The sequence below is a fragment of the Haliotis asinina genome, chromosome 13 (genome assembly GCF_037392515.1).
Source record: "Haliotis asinina isolate JCU_RB_2024 chromosome 13, JCU_Hal_asi_v2, whole genome shotgun sequence".
In the NCBI taxonomy this organism is placed as follows: domain Eukaryota; kingdom Metazoa; phylum Mollusca; class Gastropoda; order Lepetellida; family Haliotidae; genus Haliotis; species Haliotis asinina.
In genome coordinates this window covers 48,162,244-48,180,082 of record NC_090292.1, presented here as the reverse complement: position 1 = coordinate 48,180,082, position 17,839 = coordinate 48,162,244, and the positions used below count along the sequence as shown (strand labels likewise).

Below are 17,839 nucleotides of genomic sequence, written 5' to 3'. Positions count from 1 at the left end.
CTAAACTCATGTCCGTGAAATACCATTTCTAATAGATTTGTGAAAGATTTAGTATCAAACAAGTGAAAACTCACTAACTTGTTTGATAAAAATGTTATTACAATGACGGTCATTTAGTATCCTCTAAGTATCGTCCTGAGTTTTGGTTTAATTGTATCAATTAAAATTATATGAAACATAAATATTTGTTTATTTGACCTGTTGTTTTACACTGCTGTACCTTAGATGCATCTGTTTGTACAAGAAGGTCCATGGCAAACACATACTGAATTAAACATATCCATGACAATTTGTCTTGCCTTATAAAAATTATGTGAAAAAAACAGAAAAACATATTAGATTAATCCCCTTCAAAAGACCAGTAAGATTTGACGTCTGCAGTCAAGCACTGGACATAAACTGTCACAAAAATACTACTTCCCGCACAACATTCAACTGATGCCACTTCAGACGAGCCAGCGTCAGACACTAATGTCGCCCACTTTCAAAGGATTTCCACAAAAAATACAGTGTCTGATCATTTGTCCTCCGCCAAGGCTTTTAATCATAGCGTCTTGTACGTAACGAGAGACCAATCTCATCGTCAGACAAACAGCGAGGCAAGATCATTGCTGTATGTTCATTTGAGGTGCCTGTGTCGTGCTGTAAGTTAGTTTTGGTCACCTAGTGGTTTGGAATACGATATGTAATTGCCAACTGACCACCTCTGAATCTCACAGATTGACAGCGTTTCATTGCACTGGGGGCCAGGTCAGCATTTTTTTATGTATATATCTACCAAGAGTAGTCACAATTGGTCTATGATTGCTGAAAACAAATTTTAACCTGGATTTTCATGGGTAGAAATATATGAAAGAAATGTGACATTTTGGACATCCACTGACAATAGTGAAAGATTACAGCTGCTACATGTTTGACTCACTGTTTTGTTGGAATTTTCAATAATGATGATTTTTCCAGACATTCATGAACAAGATTCAATGTACTGTATTCAGGGGTGGAAACACCTTTAAAAATTGCTAGTGTACTATGGTACAGTGGCATATGTAAAACCACTTACCCTGATAAGTTCTCCATTATACCAGCCGATTTTCTTGTTGATTTCGTAAATAAGCAATGTAATCAATATGGGAAAGTCAGGTAGACCCCGGTTCAGCGTGACATACAAATTTGCTTATCTGACAAAAAAATACACTGGACTGGGACATGAGGCAATGGGTCATTTTAAAACCTGTTTTGGCCTTTTATGGCTGTTGATATATAACCATAAATAACAATAACTTTAACAATAAATTTACATACTGATCTTGTCTGGCTAATGATCTCACAAGTTAGATCTAGAAGTCCTAGGAGTGGTGGGGTAGTCTGGTGGTAAAAGTATCTGTTCATCACACCAAAGGTCTGGGTTCGATACACATGGGTACAATGTCAAGCTGATTCCCGGTGTCCCCATCTGTGATATAGCTAGAATATTGACAAAAAAGGCTCTAAACGATACTCTCTAAACATGCCTACTATTAATGTCCTACAACAGAAGGCCAAAGATCCGTTTGTAGAACATGGACTTGTATTCCTTGACTACAACCACAGTAGGCCAAAGATCTCTTTACAGAAGATGGATTTGTATTCCTTGACTACAACCACAGTAGGCCAAAGATCTCTTTATAGAACATGGACTTGTATTCCTTGTTGGGACAAGATCTCTTCATACACATGAACTTGTATTCCATGACTACAACCACAGTAGGCACAATATCTCTTCATAGAACATGGATTTGTATTCCATGACTACAACCACAGCAGGCCAAAGATCTCTTTATAGAACATGGACTTGTATTCCTTGTTGGGACAAGATCTCTTCATAGAACATGAGCATGTACTAATTGACTACAACCACAGTAGGCACAAGATCTCTTTATAGAACATGGACTTGTATTCCTTGTCAGGACAAGATCTATTTCTAGAACAATTACATGTATTCTTGACCAAAACGACAGTAGGGACAATATAAGTTATCACATCGTGTCGAGGGAAATACAGGGTTTTATCAGTCCCTCGTAAGGTTGTATTCCCCTCGCCAGAGGCAGGCGAGGGGAATACAACCTTACGAGGGACTGATAAAACCCTGTATTTCAGGAGACACAATGTGATGACGCATTTATCTAGCTGAATGTTTTCACTAAATCAAAACAAAACAACACGCATCGAATTGACTTGCTGCCATGTAGACACCAGCTGATCGTTTGACCTCAGTGCACCGCACGTTACTAAAGGCTTGTCGATGCACGCTTTTCTCACCGAGGCGTAGCGGGATGATATGACTTTTGCAGCGGGAGTATAAAAGTTGTATACTCCCGCTGGCGGATCGTGATGGGTGCACATGGTATTTTATCAGAGTCACGTGGACCAGTCAAAACTCGACATTCTTACATAAGGCTAGATGAGATCTCTTCACAGGACATGAACATGTATTCTTTGACTACAACCACAGTAGGCCAAAGATCTCTTTATAGAGCATGGACGTGTATTCCTTGTTGGGACAATATCTCTTCATAGAACATGGACTTGTATTCCTTGACTACAACCACAGTAGGCCAAAGATCTCTTTATAGAACATGAACATGTATTCTTTGACTACAACCACAGTAGGCTCAAGATCTGTTTGTAGAACATGGGCTTGTATTTCTTGACTATAACCACAGTAAGGACATGATCTCTTCATAGAACATGGATGTGTATTCCTTGACTGCAGAACTTATTATAGAACCATGGCAAGCTTGATCAAGAGCTCTTTACAAACCTGGAACAATATTTCTTTGACTACCAAACTAAAGAATGAGCACCTTGACTTCAACCTGTTCCTTAAAGCTATATTATTTGTCTCTATGACTTTTGAGATAGTCCCTGATCAAGTTGGCACCAAGCGCCAGGCTGACATTTAGCTTGATCCCCTCTCATCACTGAATCTACATACAACACCTGTATTAGACAGACCTTCCCTTTCGCCATCACAGAACCACTAGAAATATCTCAATGTGGTAAAAGATACACAATATGTTTTTTTTACCATGATCTTTTCCAGAAATACATTTCAAAAGACTTGGCGTTGATGAGTTTTTCTGAAGCAGATCAATGGTAGATTCAAGATCTTGACTCACAAGAAGACATAAAGGGCATCGGTCAGAAGAACACAATGGCACATCTATTGGCTGCAGGATCTGGCATCACAAAGTTAAAAAAATATAATTTCCGACATATATGGATACACTTGAAAATGTCTTGGTATAGCTCATGAATTGGACAATGTGAACCGTGAGCACCTCTGTGATGAATCGGCCACAGAAACACAATGGCACAACTATTGGCAGAAGAATCCAGCATAAGAAAGTTCAGAAAATATAATTTCTGATATATATGGACAGATTCGAAAAATGTCTTGGAATAGTTCCTGAATTTGACATTGTGAACTGTGAACTCACTCACTCACTCACTCACTCACTCACTCATTCACATTATTATGTACATGCTACCAAACTCATACAAAGTGTTATTCATTAGAAGCAAAATCTTCTTCAACAGTTCATGCTGAAAAACAACTTTTGTAAAATTCCATGTCAATAAAAAATCACAATTCCAAAATACCAATTGCTAAACACTTTGTAAAATCTTTGTAAGGAACCATCAGAATTAATCCATTAGCACTCCAATACCATAAATGCTGACCCTTGAACAGAATGACATCCTACCTATGGCTTCTGTGGCAGACATATTGGAAATATTTGAACAAACTTGAACGCCACCAAATTGCTTCTACTTAATCCAGGTGACTTCCTACTGAAAAATCAATACATCAATATATCTCAATAATAAGTTGACATCACACACAATGCTTTTCTGACTGAGAAGAAACAGTAAGAAAATCGAAGCCATACACATGGTATTTCCAATCAGACCTTATGTGTGCTGTCTTCATAATGGACAAAACATAAGCCTTTGATATAAGTAAAACATCTATTATTCAAAGAACTATTACCAACTTATGACAGAATTTGTAAATATTTGCTGTTCGTCTTCAATGGTATGATCTAACAAAGCTTGACATTTAACTATTGATTTTGTTGCCATGGGGATCTATAAACACAAATTCCGATAAAACACAATTCTGACTGTCGAATTTCTGTGAACAGTTAAACGTTCACAAACCAAGTACAAAGCTTGTGAAAATGTTATCTTTCGTTGGAATTTGAAAATATTATCTTTAAGATATGGAATTACTTTCTTATATTTCATGAAAAGAAAATTGGGGACATTAATATTCTGTTTGTTTCAACATGACAACTCTTCAGCTTTCTGTTGAAAAATTAAAGAAATAGTCTATCACAAGATAGCCATGCAGAGCCTCTGTCAAAACAGTAGTGGTTTTGTCAAGACTATTGTCAAGTCTTTTCAAGAGAAATTAGAAAACAGACTTTATCAAGCGATCACAACCATGGGACAATTTTCAGTACTTCACGTGGATTTGTAAACACCCTGTTCTGTCATTATCTTTCATTTCATGCCATTTGTGACGCAGGAACTAGTTTTCAGCGTAGTTCCTTCCAAGTGTAGTTCCTTCACGTCTGACTTCTCTAATTGCTTCCACAAAGTTTAGTTTTAAGCCACACTTATGCAATATTCCAGCTATATGGAGGCGGTCTGTAAATAATCGAGTCTGGACCAGACAATCCAGAAAACAACAGCATGGGCATCGATCTGTGCAACTGGGAACTGACAACATGTGTCAACCAAGTGAGCGAACCTGACCACCTGATCTCATTAGTCGCCTCTTAAGACAAGTACTGTGGCAAGCCTGAGCTGCTGAAGACCTTTTCTAGCACAGATCTTCATGGGTCTCTGTGCACTGAAAGCTGAAAAGCTGAATAAAGGTTGAATAGACAGCGCTGACAAAGCATTAGATAAATAAGACTGACATCTGTCTGTAAATCCTGTAAGCTATTTGTTGTTGCACTGCATGTGGTCAACAATAAGAGGATGGCACAAGGACTGTTCACCTACAAGTAGGTGTCTGAGCATCCAAGGATGGGATCAACACAGAGGTAGGACTAGTGAATACTGACGTCTATCTGTAAAAGCTTGTTATCAGCTCTGCTTATTGTTACCCTGCCTGATCAACACTCTCGGGATGGCACAAGGACTGTTCACCACCGAGTAGGTGTCTGAGTGAGTGAGTGAGTGAGTGAGTGAGTGAGTGAGTGAGTGAGTGAGTGAGTGAGTGAGTGAGTGAGTGAGTGAGTGAGTGAGTGAGTTTAGTTTTACACCTGACTCAGCAATATTCCAGCTCTATGGAGGCGGTCTGTAAATAATCGAGACTGGACCAGACAATCCTGTGATTAACAACATCAGCATCAATCTGCACAATTGGGAACCGATGACATGTGTCAACCAAGTCAGTGAGCCTGACCACCCGATCCCATTAGTTGCCTCTTACAACAAGCACAGCCCTTTTATAGCAAGCATGGGTTGCTGAAGGCCTATACTAACCCGGAACCTTCACGGGTCAGCTGTCTGAGGTGTCTGAGGGATCAACAGAGGTAAGACTAGTGAATACTGATGTCTGTATGTAAAAGGCATTCATATTAATGAATACTACAATCTATCTGTAAAAGCCTGTTATCAAATCTACTTCTTGTTGCCCTGCCTGGTGGCATTGGGGTATGGCAGGAGATTGGTCAGCTGAGGTCAGCTCACATCAGTTTACAGGGTCTAGGAGTATTAATGACCAGCTTCAGCATGATATAGGTTGTCTAAGCGCTAAGAGCTGACTGATGGTCAGAGGGAGGAATAAGGCAGCCCCACATACATGCGTAATGAAGACTGATGGTCTCTGTCCAAGCCTGTAATCTACTCCGCTTGGACCACCTCCTGTATCATTCAAACACTCACATCACTCGCACTAAATGTGTATGATCCTAGCAGTAAATGCTCAATGTCGGCTGACGCTGAAGCATATTACCAGTAAGACTGGAGCATATTGTGTATGAATACTATGGGAGAACTGGATAACACAGCAGGGAGAGGGAAAAAAAGAGAAAAGCAAGGTGGTTAGGTCAGTGGATGGGCCAATGAGCAGGTTAGGTAAGGTAAGGCATGGGGGGTTGGGTAAGGTGAGGCAAGGTGGGGTTAGCTGACAAAGGGCAAGGTGGGGTTAGGTGAGGTGGCATTAGGTGGGGTGAAGCAAGGTGAGGTTAGCTGACACAAGGGAAGGTGGGGTTAGGTGAGGTGGCGTTAGGTGGGGTGAAGCAAGGTGAGGTTAGCTGACAAAGGGCAAGGTGGGGTTAGATGAGGTGAGGTAAGGTAGAGTGAGGTGAGGCAAGGTAGGGTGAGGGGGTGTGGGGCATGGTAGGGTAAGGTGAGGTGAGGCAAGGTGGGATTATGTGAGGTGAGGCAAGGCAGGGTAAGGTGAGGTGAGGTGAGGCATGGCCAGGCAGTGACGGGTGAGTGAGCTGAACAGACTTGCAGAATGAGTGAATGAGGTGGGGTGAGGCAAGGTAGGACAAGGGGATGAGGTGAGGCAAAGCAAGATGGGGCAGAGCAGGTTGAGGTAAGTTCAGTGTTATAGTCTTGTTGAACCAGAAATCAACAACAATCAAAGTCTACTAACTCCTTGACAAAACACTGACACACTTACAGTCTAGAAATCCTACTTTGTAATCTGAAAATTCCATGAGAGGAAAAACCCTAAAAGTCATCAATAACACCAGAAAAGGGCTTCACAGATAGTGACCATGAGGGCAAATGAACCTATCATTTTAACATAATAAGTGAACACTTTCCCTTCTAAGCCACCCTACAATATGTAGCGACCACAAAGTTTCCGAGTCCCGTGCTGGGATTCGAACGATGGACCTTCCGATCCGAAGTCGGACGCCTTGTCCACATGACCAAAGAGGTTAACCCCGTCAGCAAGCTGACAAGGTAGGGATGTCATCTTTGGGATGACTCCACGCCCTGCTACATACTCCCCCGTCAACAGAAGGCACGTCCCGGGCCGCATAGTTGGGTACTGAGGCTTATTTTGTTCAAATTTGATATGAAGGTGCTCAGCCCCACGTTGGGCGCCAATGTAGCGGCCACAAAATTTCCGAGTCCCATGCTGGGATTCGAATGACGAACCTTCCGATCCGAAGTCGGATGCCTTGTCCACATGACCAAAGAGGTTAACCCCGTCAGCAAGCTGACAAGGTAAGGAGGTCATCTGTGGGATGACTACACGCCCTGCTACAAATATGAGGAAAGAAAATGAAAATGAATGACAGAATGGTATAGTATTGTGTCTTGAGTCTGGAACATAAAGTATAAGTATGAGCCTCTTTCTTGGCATGTCTCAGCTGAAGTTATTTTTCAAATATCTCTGCTTCATTTACTCATATCATACAGACCCCAGAATTAGTCCTCGGAACTGGGGTATAATTAGTCTTCAGATCCGAGTAAAACTTAATCTTCCTCACTTGTCGAAACTAGGGACTAAAGAGCTAGGGTGACTGGACTCATTGACTTGGCTGACAAATCATCGTATTCCTGCTGCTCATGATGTTGATCACTGGATTGTCTGGTCCAGACTTCATTATTTACAGATCACTGCCATTTAGTTGGAATATTTCTGAATGTTGCATTAAACAACACAGAACAAAAAACAAAACAAAAAGCGCAGATCAAATCTGATGAAATCTGAGACAGACTGCTGAATCATGAAATCTGGCTCCGTTTTGTCATGTCCATCAACACGCCGCTGCTGGAACCAGCCATTCACCTTCCACATCCGACCAGCACTGTCCGTAGTAATGCTGGACTTACTGAAGTCCAGTTATCCAATTATGAACCTACGTTTATTACTTCCTAGTCTACTTGTATGTCATGTAATGACTTCACACATGATGCTGTTGCGTGTCCGAACTCATTTAATGGAACAAAATCAGAAGCACTGAAACACTCTTATATTATGGACTGGTGATCATCATGGCCTTGAGAACAGAAACAATAAATGCTGGATCATCATCATCATCATCATCACATCATCATCATCATCATCATCATCATCATCATCATCACCACCACCACCACCACCACCACCACCACCATCATCATCATCATCATCATCATCATCATCATCATCATCATCATCGTGGAATTGAGAACAGAAACAGAACCAAAACAGCCGTATTTTAAGACAGAATGGGTCAACTTGCAAGGCCAGTTACTGTGCGGGTCAGGTATATTCTTAGGAGAATTGATTGAATTAATATTAGCTGCTATCTAAATAGCTGCATATGGAAGTTAGATTATAATTTTAATAAAATATAAATTTACTGATATTTACCTAGATAAGTATTAACATTCATCAATAATAAACAACAAAAACCTGTCAATGTTCCCTGAAAAGAAGAAAACTGCAAGCATTCATCAAAGTTTTAGAACACATGCATAACCGTCTCTCATTTTTGACGTCTGATACCTGAAATACAAAAAGCACAAAAATATTTCTGTGCTCCAAATTTGATGTAATAGAAAATTCACAAAGTCTTCAGAAGTATTAATTACCTGAACAGGTGAATCTGATTTACACTGCATTGCGTTAATAAAACAGTCAGTCAACTAACTGTTGAAATGATAAATCACTCTAGCAGCAGAAACTTTATTGTGAACTGTCTCAAGGAAAATAGCACATCAAGAAACTCATTATGTATAATTACCACTCTTGGATTAAATCAAAACTTCAATTTGTCATTTGATTTAGTGGGCCTGTAAACTGTATTCTGGGGTATTTGTATATTTTGAAATTATGATTATTGATGTATTTATTTACTGACACACCAGCAGCCCATGCTTGTCTCCCATGAAGATCCTAGATAGAACTGGTCTTCAGCAACCCACGCTTGTCTCCCATGAAGATCGTGGATAGCACTGGTCTTCAGCAACCCACGCTTGTCTCCCATGAACATCCTGGATAGACTTGGTCTTCAGCAGCCCATGCTTGTCTCCCATGAAGATCCTGTATAGAACTGGTCTTCAGCAACCCACGCTTGTCTCCCAGGAAGATCCTGGATATCACTGGTCTTCAGCAGCAACCCATGCTTGTCTCCCATGAAGATCCTGGATAGAACTGGTCTTCAGCAACCCATGTTTGTCTCCCATGAAGATCGTGGACAGAACTGGTCTTCAGCAGCCCATGCTTGTCTCCCATGAAGATCCTGGATAGAACTGGTCTTCTGCAACCCATGCTTGTCTCCCCTGAAAATCCTGTATAGCACTGGTCTTCAGCAGCCCATGCTTGTCTCCCATGAAGATCCTAGATAGAACTGGTCTTCAGCAACCCATGCTTGTCTCCTATGACGATCCTGTATAGAACTGGTCTTCAACAACTCATGCTTGTCTCCCATGAAGATCCTGTATAGAACTGGTCTTCAGTAACCCATGCTTGTCTCCCATGAAGATCCTGTATAGAACTGGTCTTCAGCAACCCATGCTTGTCTCCCATGAAGATCCTGGATAGAACTGGTCTTCAGCAACCCATGCTTGTCTCCCATGAAGATCCTGGATAGAACTGGTCTTCAGCAACCCATGCTTGTCTCCCATGAAGATCCTGTATAGAACTGGTCTTCAACAACTCATGCTTGTCTCCACTGAACATCCTAGACAGAACTCAGGTCTTCAACAACCCATGCTTGTCTCCCATGAACATCCTGGATAGAACTGATCTTCAACAGCCCAAGCTTGTCTCCACTGAAGATCCTGGATAGAACTGGTCTTCAGCAACCCATGCTTGTCTCCCATGAAGATCCTGTATAGAACTGGTCTTCAGCAACCCATGCTTGTCTCACATGAAGATCCTGGATAGAACTGGTCTTCAGCAACCCATGCTTGTCTCCCATGAAGATCCTGGATAGAACTGATCTTCAACAGCCCAAGCTTGTCTCCACTGAAGATCCTGGATAGAACTGGTCTTCAACAACTCATTCTTGCCTCTCATGAAGATCTGGACAGAATTGTTTATTGTTAGAAATGAATTACGGGTGTTTCATTGTGGAGCATGACTGCAGAGACTAGAAGGTCATGTGACTTGTCCCACTGGGTACCCATTTTCTGCTGGGTGAATAGCAATTATGAACTTCACCCACTTGATGACAGTGAAATTACATGTGTCACATGTAATTTGTTGTGGGGCAGGACTGACTCTGGTCCTAGAAACTCTCAGGAGTCAAGCTGCCAAATATGGTCACCCACACAAGGGCTCTCCACACCCAACATTGCTCAACTGATTTGTGACCTGAGCTAAACAAACACACCACCACATTTAAATAATACAAAGGAATACCCAGGACAACTGAAGATTGTGGCAAATCAACAGACTCACATCTTCGTCCCAGCATCAGTGACTCCAACAGATGGCGCTACCAGCTGCACATTAACACATTACACAGTAATGCATTTGGATCAGAGTGGTAATAGAATTGTGCCTGTAACTTTGTCAGCTCTAATGTGATAAGCACTGCCTAATCCTTGTAATGCCCACATCAGGAAACTAGATGTAAAACAATCAGTCTATGCCAAAGAGTTAACAAAGACCATTATTCTGTTCCCTTATGTAATCCAGGTTATTCCCCCTAAAGCGCCACCTGGATCACTTCACACTGGATGCAAACTTCAGGAGATGTGGTGATTATATTTATGCATGTAAGTATGTTAGAAATTGCAATTACTAGCTGGGATAAAAATATTCCACTGACAAACAATGTACAACAACAGTCCACAGGCAATGTACAACCACTGCACACCACAGACAGACAATGTACAACCACAACACTCCATAGACAGACAAAGTACAACCACAACCCTCCATAGACAGACAATGTACAACCACAATACTCCATAGACAATGTACAACCACAACCCTCCATAGAAAGACAATGTACAACCACAACACTCCATAGACAGACAATGTACAACCACAACACTCCATAGAGAAACAGATTGAAACCCTCAAGAATTTCCATTAACAATCTAGGTGCTAGGTTTGGTGAAGAAATAGTCAACGATTTTGAAGTTCTGCTCCGTAAGATATGAATGAGCACCGATGCACAGATGGATGGAGGACAGACAGACAAAGTACACTTTAAAACAAAACGTGTTGCCAGGGATAAGTAACCAGGCAAAATAATTGGAAAATAGATTTATTTAACAACATATTGGGGTCAGTTATAATGTCTCGCGCCAAACATAACTTTTGTACTTGACTGAACATACTTATATATATTACTGAGCTTACGATGAACCTCAAGCACTTCAGGACACTTTAAGACTGAGACACTGCCAAGGTTATGCTAATCTTTAACTCACTCCCTCAACTAGTCAACTAGGAAACCAACATGGACGTCAAGGGCATGTGACTGCCCATTGCTATATAATGAATTTTGTGAGCATGGGTATATTTGAAACTTCTTTCAAAAATACATTTTCCTTCTGGAGATACCTGTCACTAAACATGTAAACTTCCTGGTATTTCAGCCTCAGCCTCAGCCTCAGCCTCAGCCTCAGCCTCAGCCTGTGTGTAGAAATGGCAGCAGTCATAAGGAAAGAGTCACTTAAGTCAGCAGACCAAATGACATCAGTTTAACAGAGATTTTACTGGAGCCTCAATCCTTGCTCTCCTCAACAGCAACAGGGTGCACGTCTACATCATATACACCTCCATCACTATTATCAACTTCAGCGTTTCTGTCACCTTCACAGACATCAACTTCATCAACTTCAGCATTTGCATCAGCAATACTGAGTGACAGCAACTTCATCCACACTATCAGTGTTTTCATCACCCAAATAGATTTTTGGGGACTGTTCATAATTTATTCCCCAGGGGCAATGAGGACTTTCAGGGGGGTAATTCATTTTGTCCACTGAATATTGGGGGGGTAGCTGTAGATATTTGGGGGGGGGAAAGAGAGAGAGAGAGAGAGAGAGAGAGAGAGAGAGGGGTCAGCAATGGGGGTGTCATGTGTTTTGGACATAGATTGCATGAGGAAGCTATTTGCTTTGTCCCAAGTATTGAAGGGGGCGCTTTGTACAGAAAAAATATACAAATCCTCATCGCCCCCCCCCCCCCCCCGCCACACACACACAAGGGATAAATTATGAACGGTCCGTTACCAGGAATGGATGAGCTTGAGTACCTGGTACTGAAAACGAGCAAAGACAATAAATGAAAAATGTATCACTACTCACCCTAAAAACTTGAGGTCACCTATTTCAGCCATAGTTGCGGAGGTCCTGTTGAAAATGATGCTTCGAGTTACTGACTTCAGGGTAGACAGTAGAACAGCAGCCGTTCTCATCGGGTAATTCAGAGGGGTATCTGTATCTAAAAGAATTGGTTACCATGGAAACATGAAGCCAAACAGCCAGGAGGAGATACTGTATGATTAATTGCAAACCCTGATTAATCTAACAATGCAAACATAATCAGACACTAGCGTTGGACATCTGAAGCCAAATCCACTATTAATTATCAGAGGACTTGTGGTGAATGATTATCAATTATAACAAAAATATTCGTTCATAATGTAATCACTAATTCTAAGGGCTTTTCCCCTGTTTTTTCTTATCAATGGTTTTCATAACTAATACTGTCATGCAATGAAATGCACACATGCACAGATGCATACATGCACAGTTGTTACAATGAACAATGTTTTACTGCACTCAAGTGTGTTCTACTAAAACAACAAAATTCTGATTAATCTAAAATATGTTTTTTTACAGTTGATAAACATTTTTTCAATTCTTCTTTCAAATGATTTTCGATTATTTTTGATCACTGGAACATCACTATTAGATACAAACATTTATGGCAATCCTGCAATATTAAGCATAACCAGAAAATTACAAGCAGTGAGATTGTTTCCACTGACTGCTGTCATCAATATTCAAGTTCTGGGTCGGTTGGCTGTCAGGATTCAAGTCATGTATGACTGTTGTGGGTTTATATGTGCTTTTACGCATTTAGCATAGCTTATCTGATGAAAATTGGGAATTATATGAAATGTGATGGACACAGTCCTGTTCACAGATTTCGTGTCACAAATCCAGTAAAATAAAGCAACGTTGAGTGTGGGGGAGTCCTTGGCTGGGTGACTGTGTTTAGCAGCCTGAGAGTTTCTAGTTCTTCAGTCACGAACAAAGCATGTGGTCTCACAACGAAGTTTGTGATCTCACAACAAAGCATTTGGTCTCACCTCAGGCATATGAGTTTGTTTAAAATTGCCTCCGTTCATCCAGCAGAAAATGGGTACCTGGTGGGATAAAGTCATGAGACTATAACCCTCTAGAACCTAACAGGCAGCATGGGTTATCTGGGGTAATAATAATCAGACTGTTGGGTCGCTTCAGATTCAACTATTATTATTATTAAATGTCATTTCTATATTTAATGTTATATACTGAATTATTTCATAAATATGTTTACCTTTTCATTAAACAGATCAGCCACAGGGATGTAAATATATATTCATTATAAAAGAAAACTCTAAACAACTAAAGTTAATATGAATGTAATTGTGGGGTGGGGTACCAGGAAAAACATTTAATAAATTTTTTTTTAGAAAGGTTAAAAAAGTGAAAATACTCAATGACTGAACAGACATCTTTAACCCTTGTAAATTTTAGTGGCCTGAATGAATTTTACTTAAATGTATTTGGTGACATACCAAAACATAATAGATTTATATGTTGAGAATAACTACAAATTTGTTGATGTGTTGTAAACCAATATTTCTCTAATAAATCAGAATCCCTCCATCCAGACTATTCAGTCACCTCTTAAAACAATAAATGGCTACTCAGGACCAATATATTTTGCCCAGATCCCTATGGTGGAAATATATACTGCCTATATTTGGTGTAATTCAGAAATGTGCATAGAAATGAATATGACACAAAAAAATATATATTATGTCCTGAAAAAAATTAGAAACAAATTCACTGCACTGAATTCTTGTCATTTAATTAAATTTGCTGTATCAGCATTTCATGGCACTCGTATATCCTGTATGGCACATGTGGTCTCAACAGTTCAAACAGACGAACATATAGGTGTTCATATTTGTCATATAAATATCACTTTGTCATGAACACTGCTGTGATGTTGAGTTCTACCTGCAGCCCATGTTTGAATATGGATTTGAGTTCATTTTTCTCAATTTAGCGACTTCTGTAATAAACAGAATATTATACTTGTGTCTATGATATACTATGATTACGGCAGGAGTGCATAAATATCTGCAAATCCCTTACTCTTGCTCGAGAAGTACCAACATTTTGGCATTGGCGTCGTAAACATAGTATGAGATGGCCACTCATATAATCTCCTCTATATATTACACTGTTCAAACATTGCAAACTGACATAAGGGATCGAACATTCATAACTTATGGTTGGGAGGGTGGAGGGGAGATGCGGAGGAGGGCGGAGATGATTTTTATGGAGAAGCAAGTACAATGCAAACACCCCCACCCCCACCAGTTCCAACCACCACCTAAAAACGAGAACAAAGTATGTGGCACCCCCTCCCCTTAAGCTTTGTTACCACCCCCATTGCATATCATGAAAAAAATTAATGTTACCCCAATCCCACTCCCAAGAATTATAAGCATAATGCATTAGTATCTTCATGTACAAATCCTGACTACCCCCATTCCCCAGTGCATGTGTATGTAGCAGGGTGTGGTGTCATACCAAAGATGACATCCTTACCTTGTCAGCTTGCTGACGGGGTTAACCTCTTTGATCATGTGGACAAGGCTTCCGACTTCGGATCAGAGGGTCCGTCGTTCGAATCCTGGCACGGGACTCGGAAATTTTGTGGCCGCTACATTGGTGCCCAACGTGGGGCTGAGTATGTGTGTATCAAATTTGAACAAAATAAGCCTCAGTACCCAACTATGCGGCCCGGGACGTGCCTTCTGTTGATGGGGGAGCATGTAGCAGTGCATGGAGTCATCCCACAGATGACATCCCTACCTTGTCAGCTTGCTGACGGCCCGGGGTTAACCTCTTTGGTCATGTGGACAAGGCGTCCAACTTCGGATCTGAAGTTCCGTCCTTCGAATCCCAGCACGGACTCGGAAAGTTTGTGGCCGTTACATGTAGTACAATGCTGACCACCTCCCCATCCTTTTCGGAATAATCACACACCCGTACTCCTAGTCATATGTTATGGGCAATCTCCAAAAAGGCCATTAATTGGTTTATTTTCAGTTATGAAATCTGGACCTGTCAATCCATCATTGATTGGGGAAAAAATAATCGTCACGAGAGGATTTCCCATCACCAGCCATTACAATTCTACCCACAGATTATATATAAGGTGTTGCTAGAATATATTTGCTGTTGCCACATCTACAAAGGGTTTCAAAAAATTCCTGTAGCCGGTTTATCTGCATTGAACCATGCACGAAAACTGTATCACGTAGTTACCGATCACGTTCATGTCCCGTTATTTCACCATAACCAAACTGACAGCTTAGATCAAGCCGCTCGCCTACCTCATTGCATGTAATAGTAGAAAATGTCTTATATATTTAATCACAATTTCATTCAAAAACATTCAAACAACCTTTGCAGGGAATGTTCCGAACTCAACAGGTAAATCCCGAACAGCATGGAACTCTGGGTAGCTGGAAAGCGTTTCACCAGTGTTGAGGTAAAGGGAAATAACTCACTCGTGACAGCATTTGCGGCAATGCTCCCAAAGAATTACAAAGTTAATATAAACTCACATAGAGTCTGGTCAAATTGAATTTTGTAAGTGTAACAGGAAGTGATGTCAATTGAGACATGACAGATTTGATTGTTGTCAGGTGAAGGTGTTTTATGTAATTATAAAATCATGCAAATAAATAGTATAAACTGCTAAATTCCAAAAAATGTTTAACAGTTTCTTTGGTGAAGGGTTATTTCATAAACACTGTGGTTATCTGAAATTTGATGTACAAAGATCATATGAGGTTTTGTTGAAGGTTTGGTGGAAAATTCTATGAGGTGCATATATATTATGCCCCTTTGTGGAATATTTACATCACTAAGGAAGTGAGGTGGTTCATTCTGGCCTCAGTTTCATTTTGTGTGTAATGTGACCAGAGATTAGATCTCTGATTGGGTACAAGTTCTTTTTTGGGATATTAATACACTGAGTGTCCAAGCACATGGCACTTTAGTTCATATGAATAATTTAAACTCGTATTCCAGTCAAGGCCTACATCGAGACGTCGGGCACACCTTGGTATAGTGCGAAGTCGTCTAGTTATATGCTGGACTAATGGCACTTAGCATCCAGCCTTGAACAGGACAGAACACCACTGCAACAACATTGTTACTTGCCACAGGTTAGTTTTTTAGGGTTTTTTTTTTAGTCTTTTATTTAAACAGACATTGTCATTAACACTGTTTAAGTAGAATTTAGAATTCAATTTACAAATAATTGGCAAAGTATTTTCAACAAGACAAGTACCTGAAGTATTTGCATTAGCGTATGCCTTGCAGTGGTATGAATTTGGCAAATGTTATTTGCAGGTGCCTTTTCTCAGTGCATTGTGTGAATGTTGTTACCGAGGTTATTGTAATACATGACTATTTTAATTCAATTTATGCAACCTGTATGTATCCCATATGTTATACAACATTTTCAAGAATGATATATTTTGATGTTTATACTAATATTGTCAAATGTTACAGGATGGGTTTTGTTCGAGGAATCCATGTGGATTCATAACCTACAATCTGTCGAGAAATAAACGTCCTCATCCCTACCAGCGTTGGTTGTTATATGAAGAGCTGGTCACATAAGTATTTTTGAAAGCTGGTATATCTACTTGGATTCGTGTGGTACTTGGAGAATGAGGTAAACACCTATTACTAACTGTATATGTGATTAAGGTGATCAAATATTGGTGTCATTTTCATATCGTACTTACCAAAAAAGATTCACAAAACACTGCTACGAAATGCTGAAGCTAAATCATCAGATAACGTTGGACTTGTAACTTGGGCAACTAAGTTAGAATTATTTTATTTACTTATGGTCTGGGCTTAGGGTTTCGGTTTGGGTTAGTCGGGATATTGGCAATGTTAAGTATTTTATGTTTCTTTGTTAACAACGAGTGAGTGAGTTTAGTTTTACGCCGCACTCAGCAATATTCCAGCTATATGGCTGCGGTCTGTAAATGATCGAGTCTGAACCCGACAATCCAGTGATCAACAACATGAGCATCGATCTGCGCAATTGGGAACCGATGACATGTGTTAACCAAGTCAGCGTGTCTGACCACCCCATCCTGTTAGTCGCCTTCTGCGAAAAGCATAGTCGCCTTTTATGGCAAGCATGGGTTGCTAAAGGCCTATTCTACCCCGGACCATCACAGGTTCTTTTTAAACAAGTCATCCTTCTATCCATTCATCCTTCCATCCATTCATCCATCCTCCCTTCATTCCTTCCATCCATCCAAACTATCCTTCCATCCACCCTCTCATCCATCATCCATCCTTTCATTCTTCCACCCATCAATCCTTTCATCCTTCATCGATCCTTCCATCCACCCTCTCATCCATCATCCATCCTTTCATTCTTCCACCCATCCATCCTTTCATCCTTCATCCATCCTTTCATCCTTCAACCACCCTTTCATCCTTTCGTCCTTCATCCATCCTTTCATCCTCCATCCATCCTTTCATCCTCCATCCATCCTTTCATCCTTCATCCTTCATCCATCCTTTCATCCTTTCATCCTTCATC

The 17,839-nt window shown here is 40.5% G+C and overlaps 1 pseudogene; it reads right to left on the bottom strand.

Annotated features, from left to right (window-relative positions):
- The window catches only part of LOC137259722 (NAD(P)H-hydrate epimerase-like), a 266,803-nt pseudogene extending 251,077 nt beyond the window's left edge, over positions 1-15,726 (bottom strand).
- Positions 15,727-17,839: the final 2,113 nt, after the last annotated feature.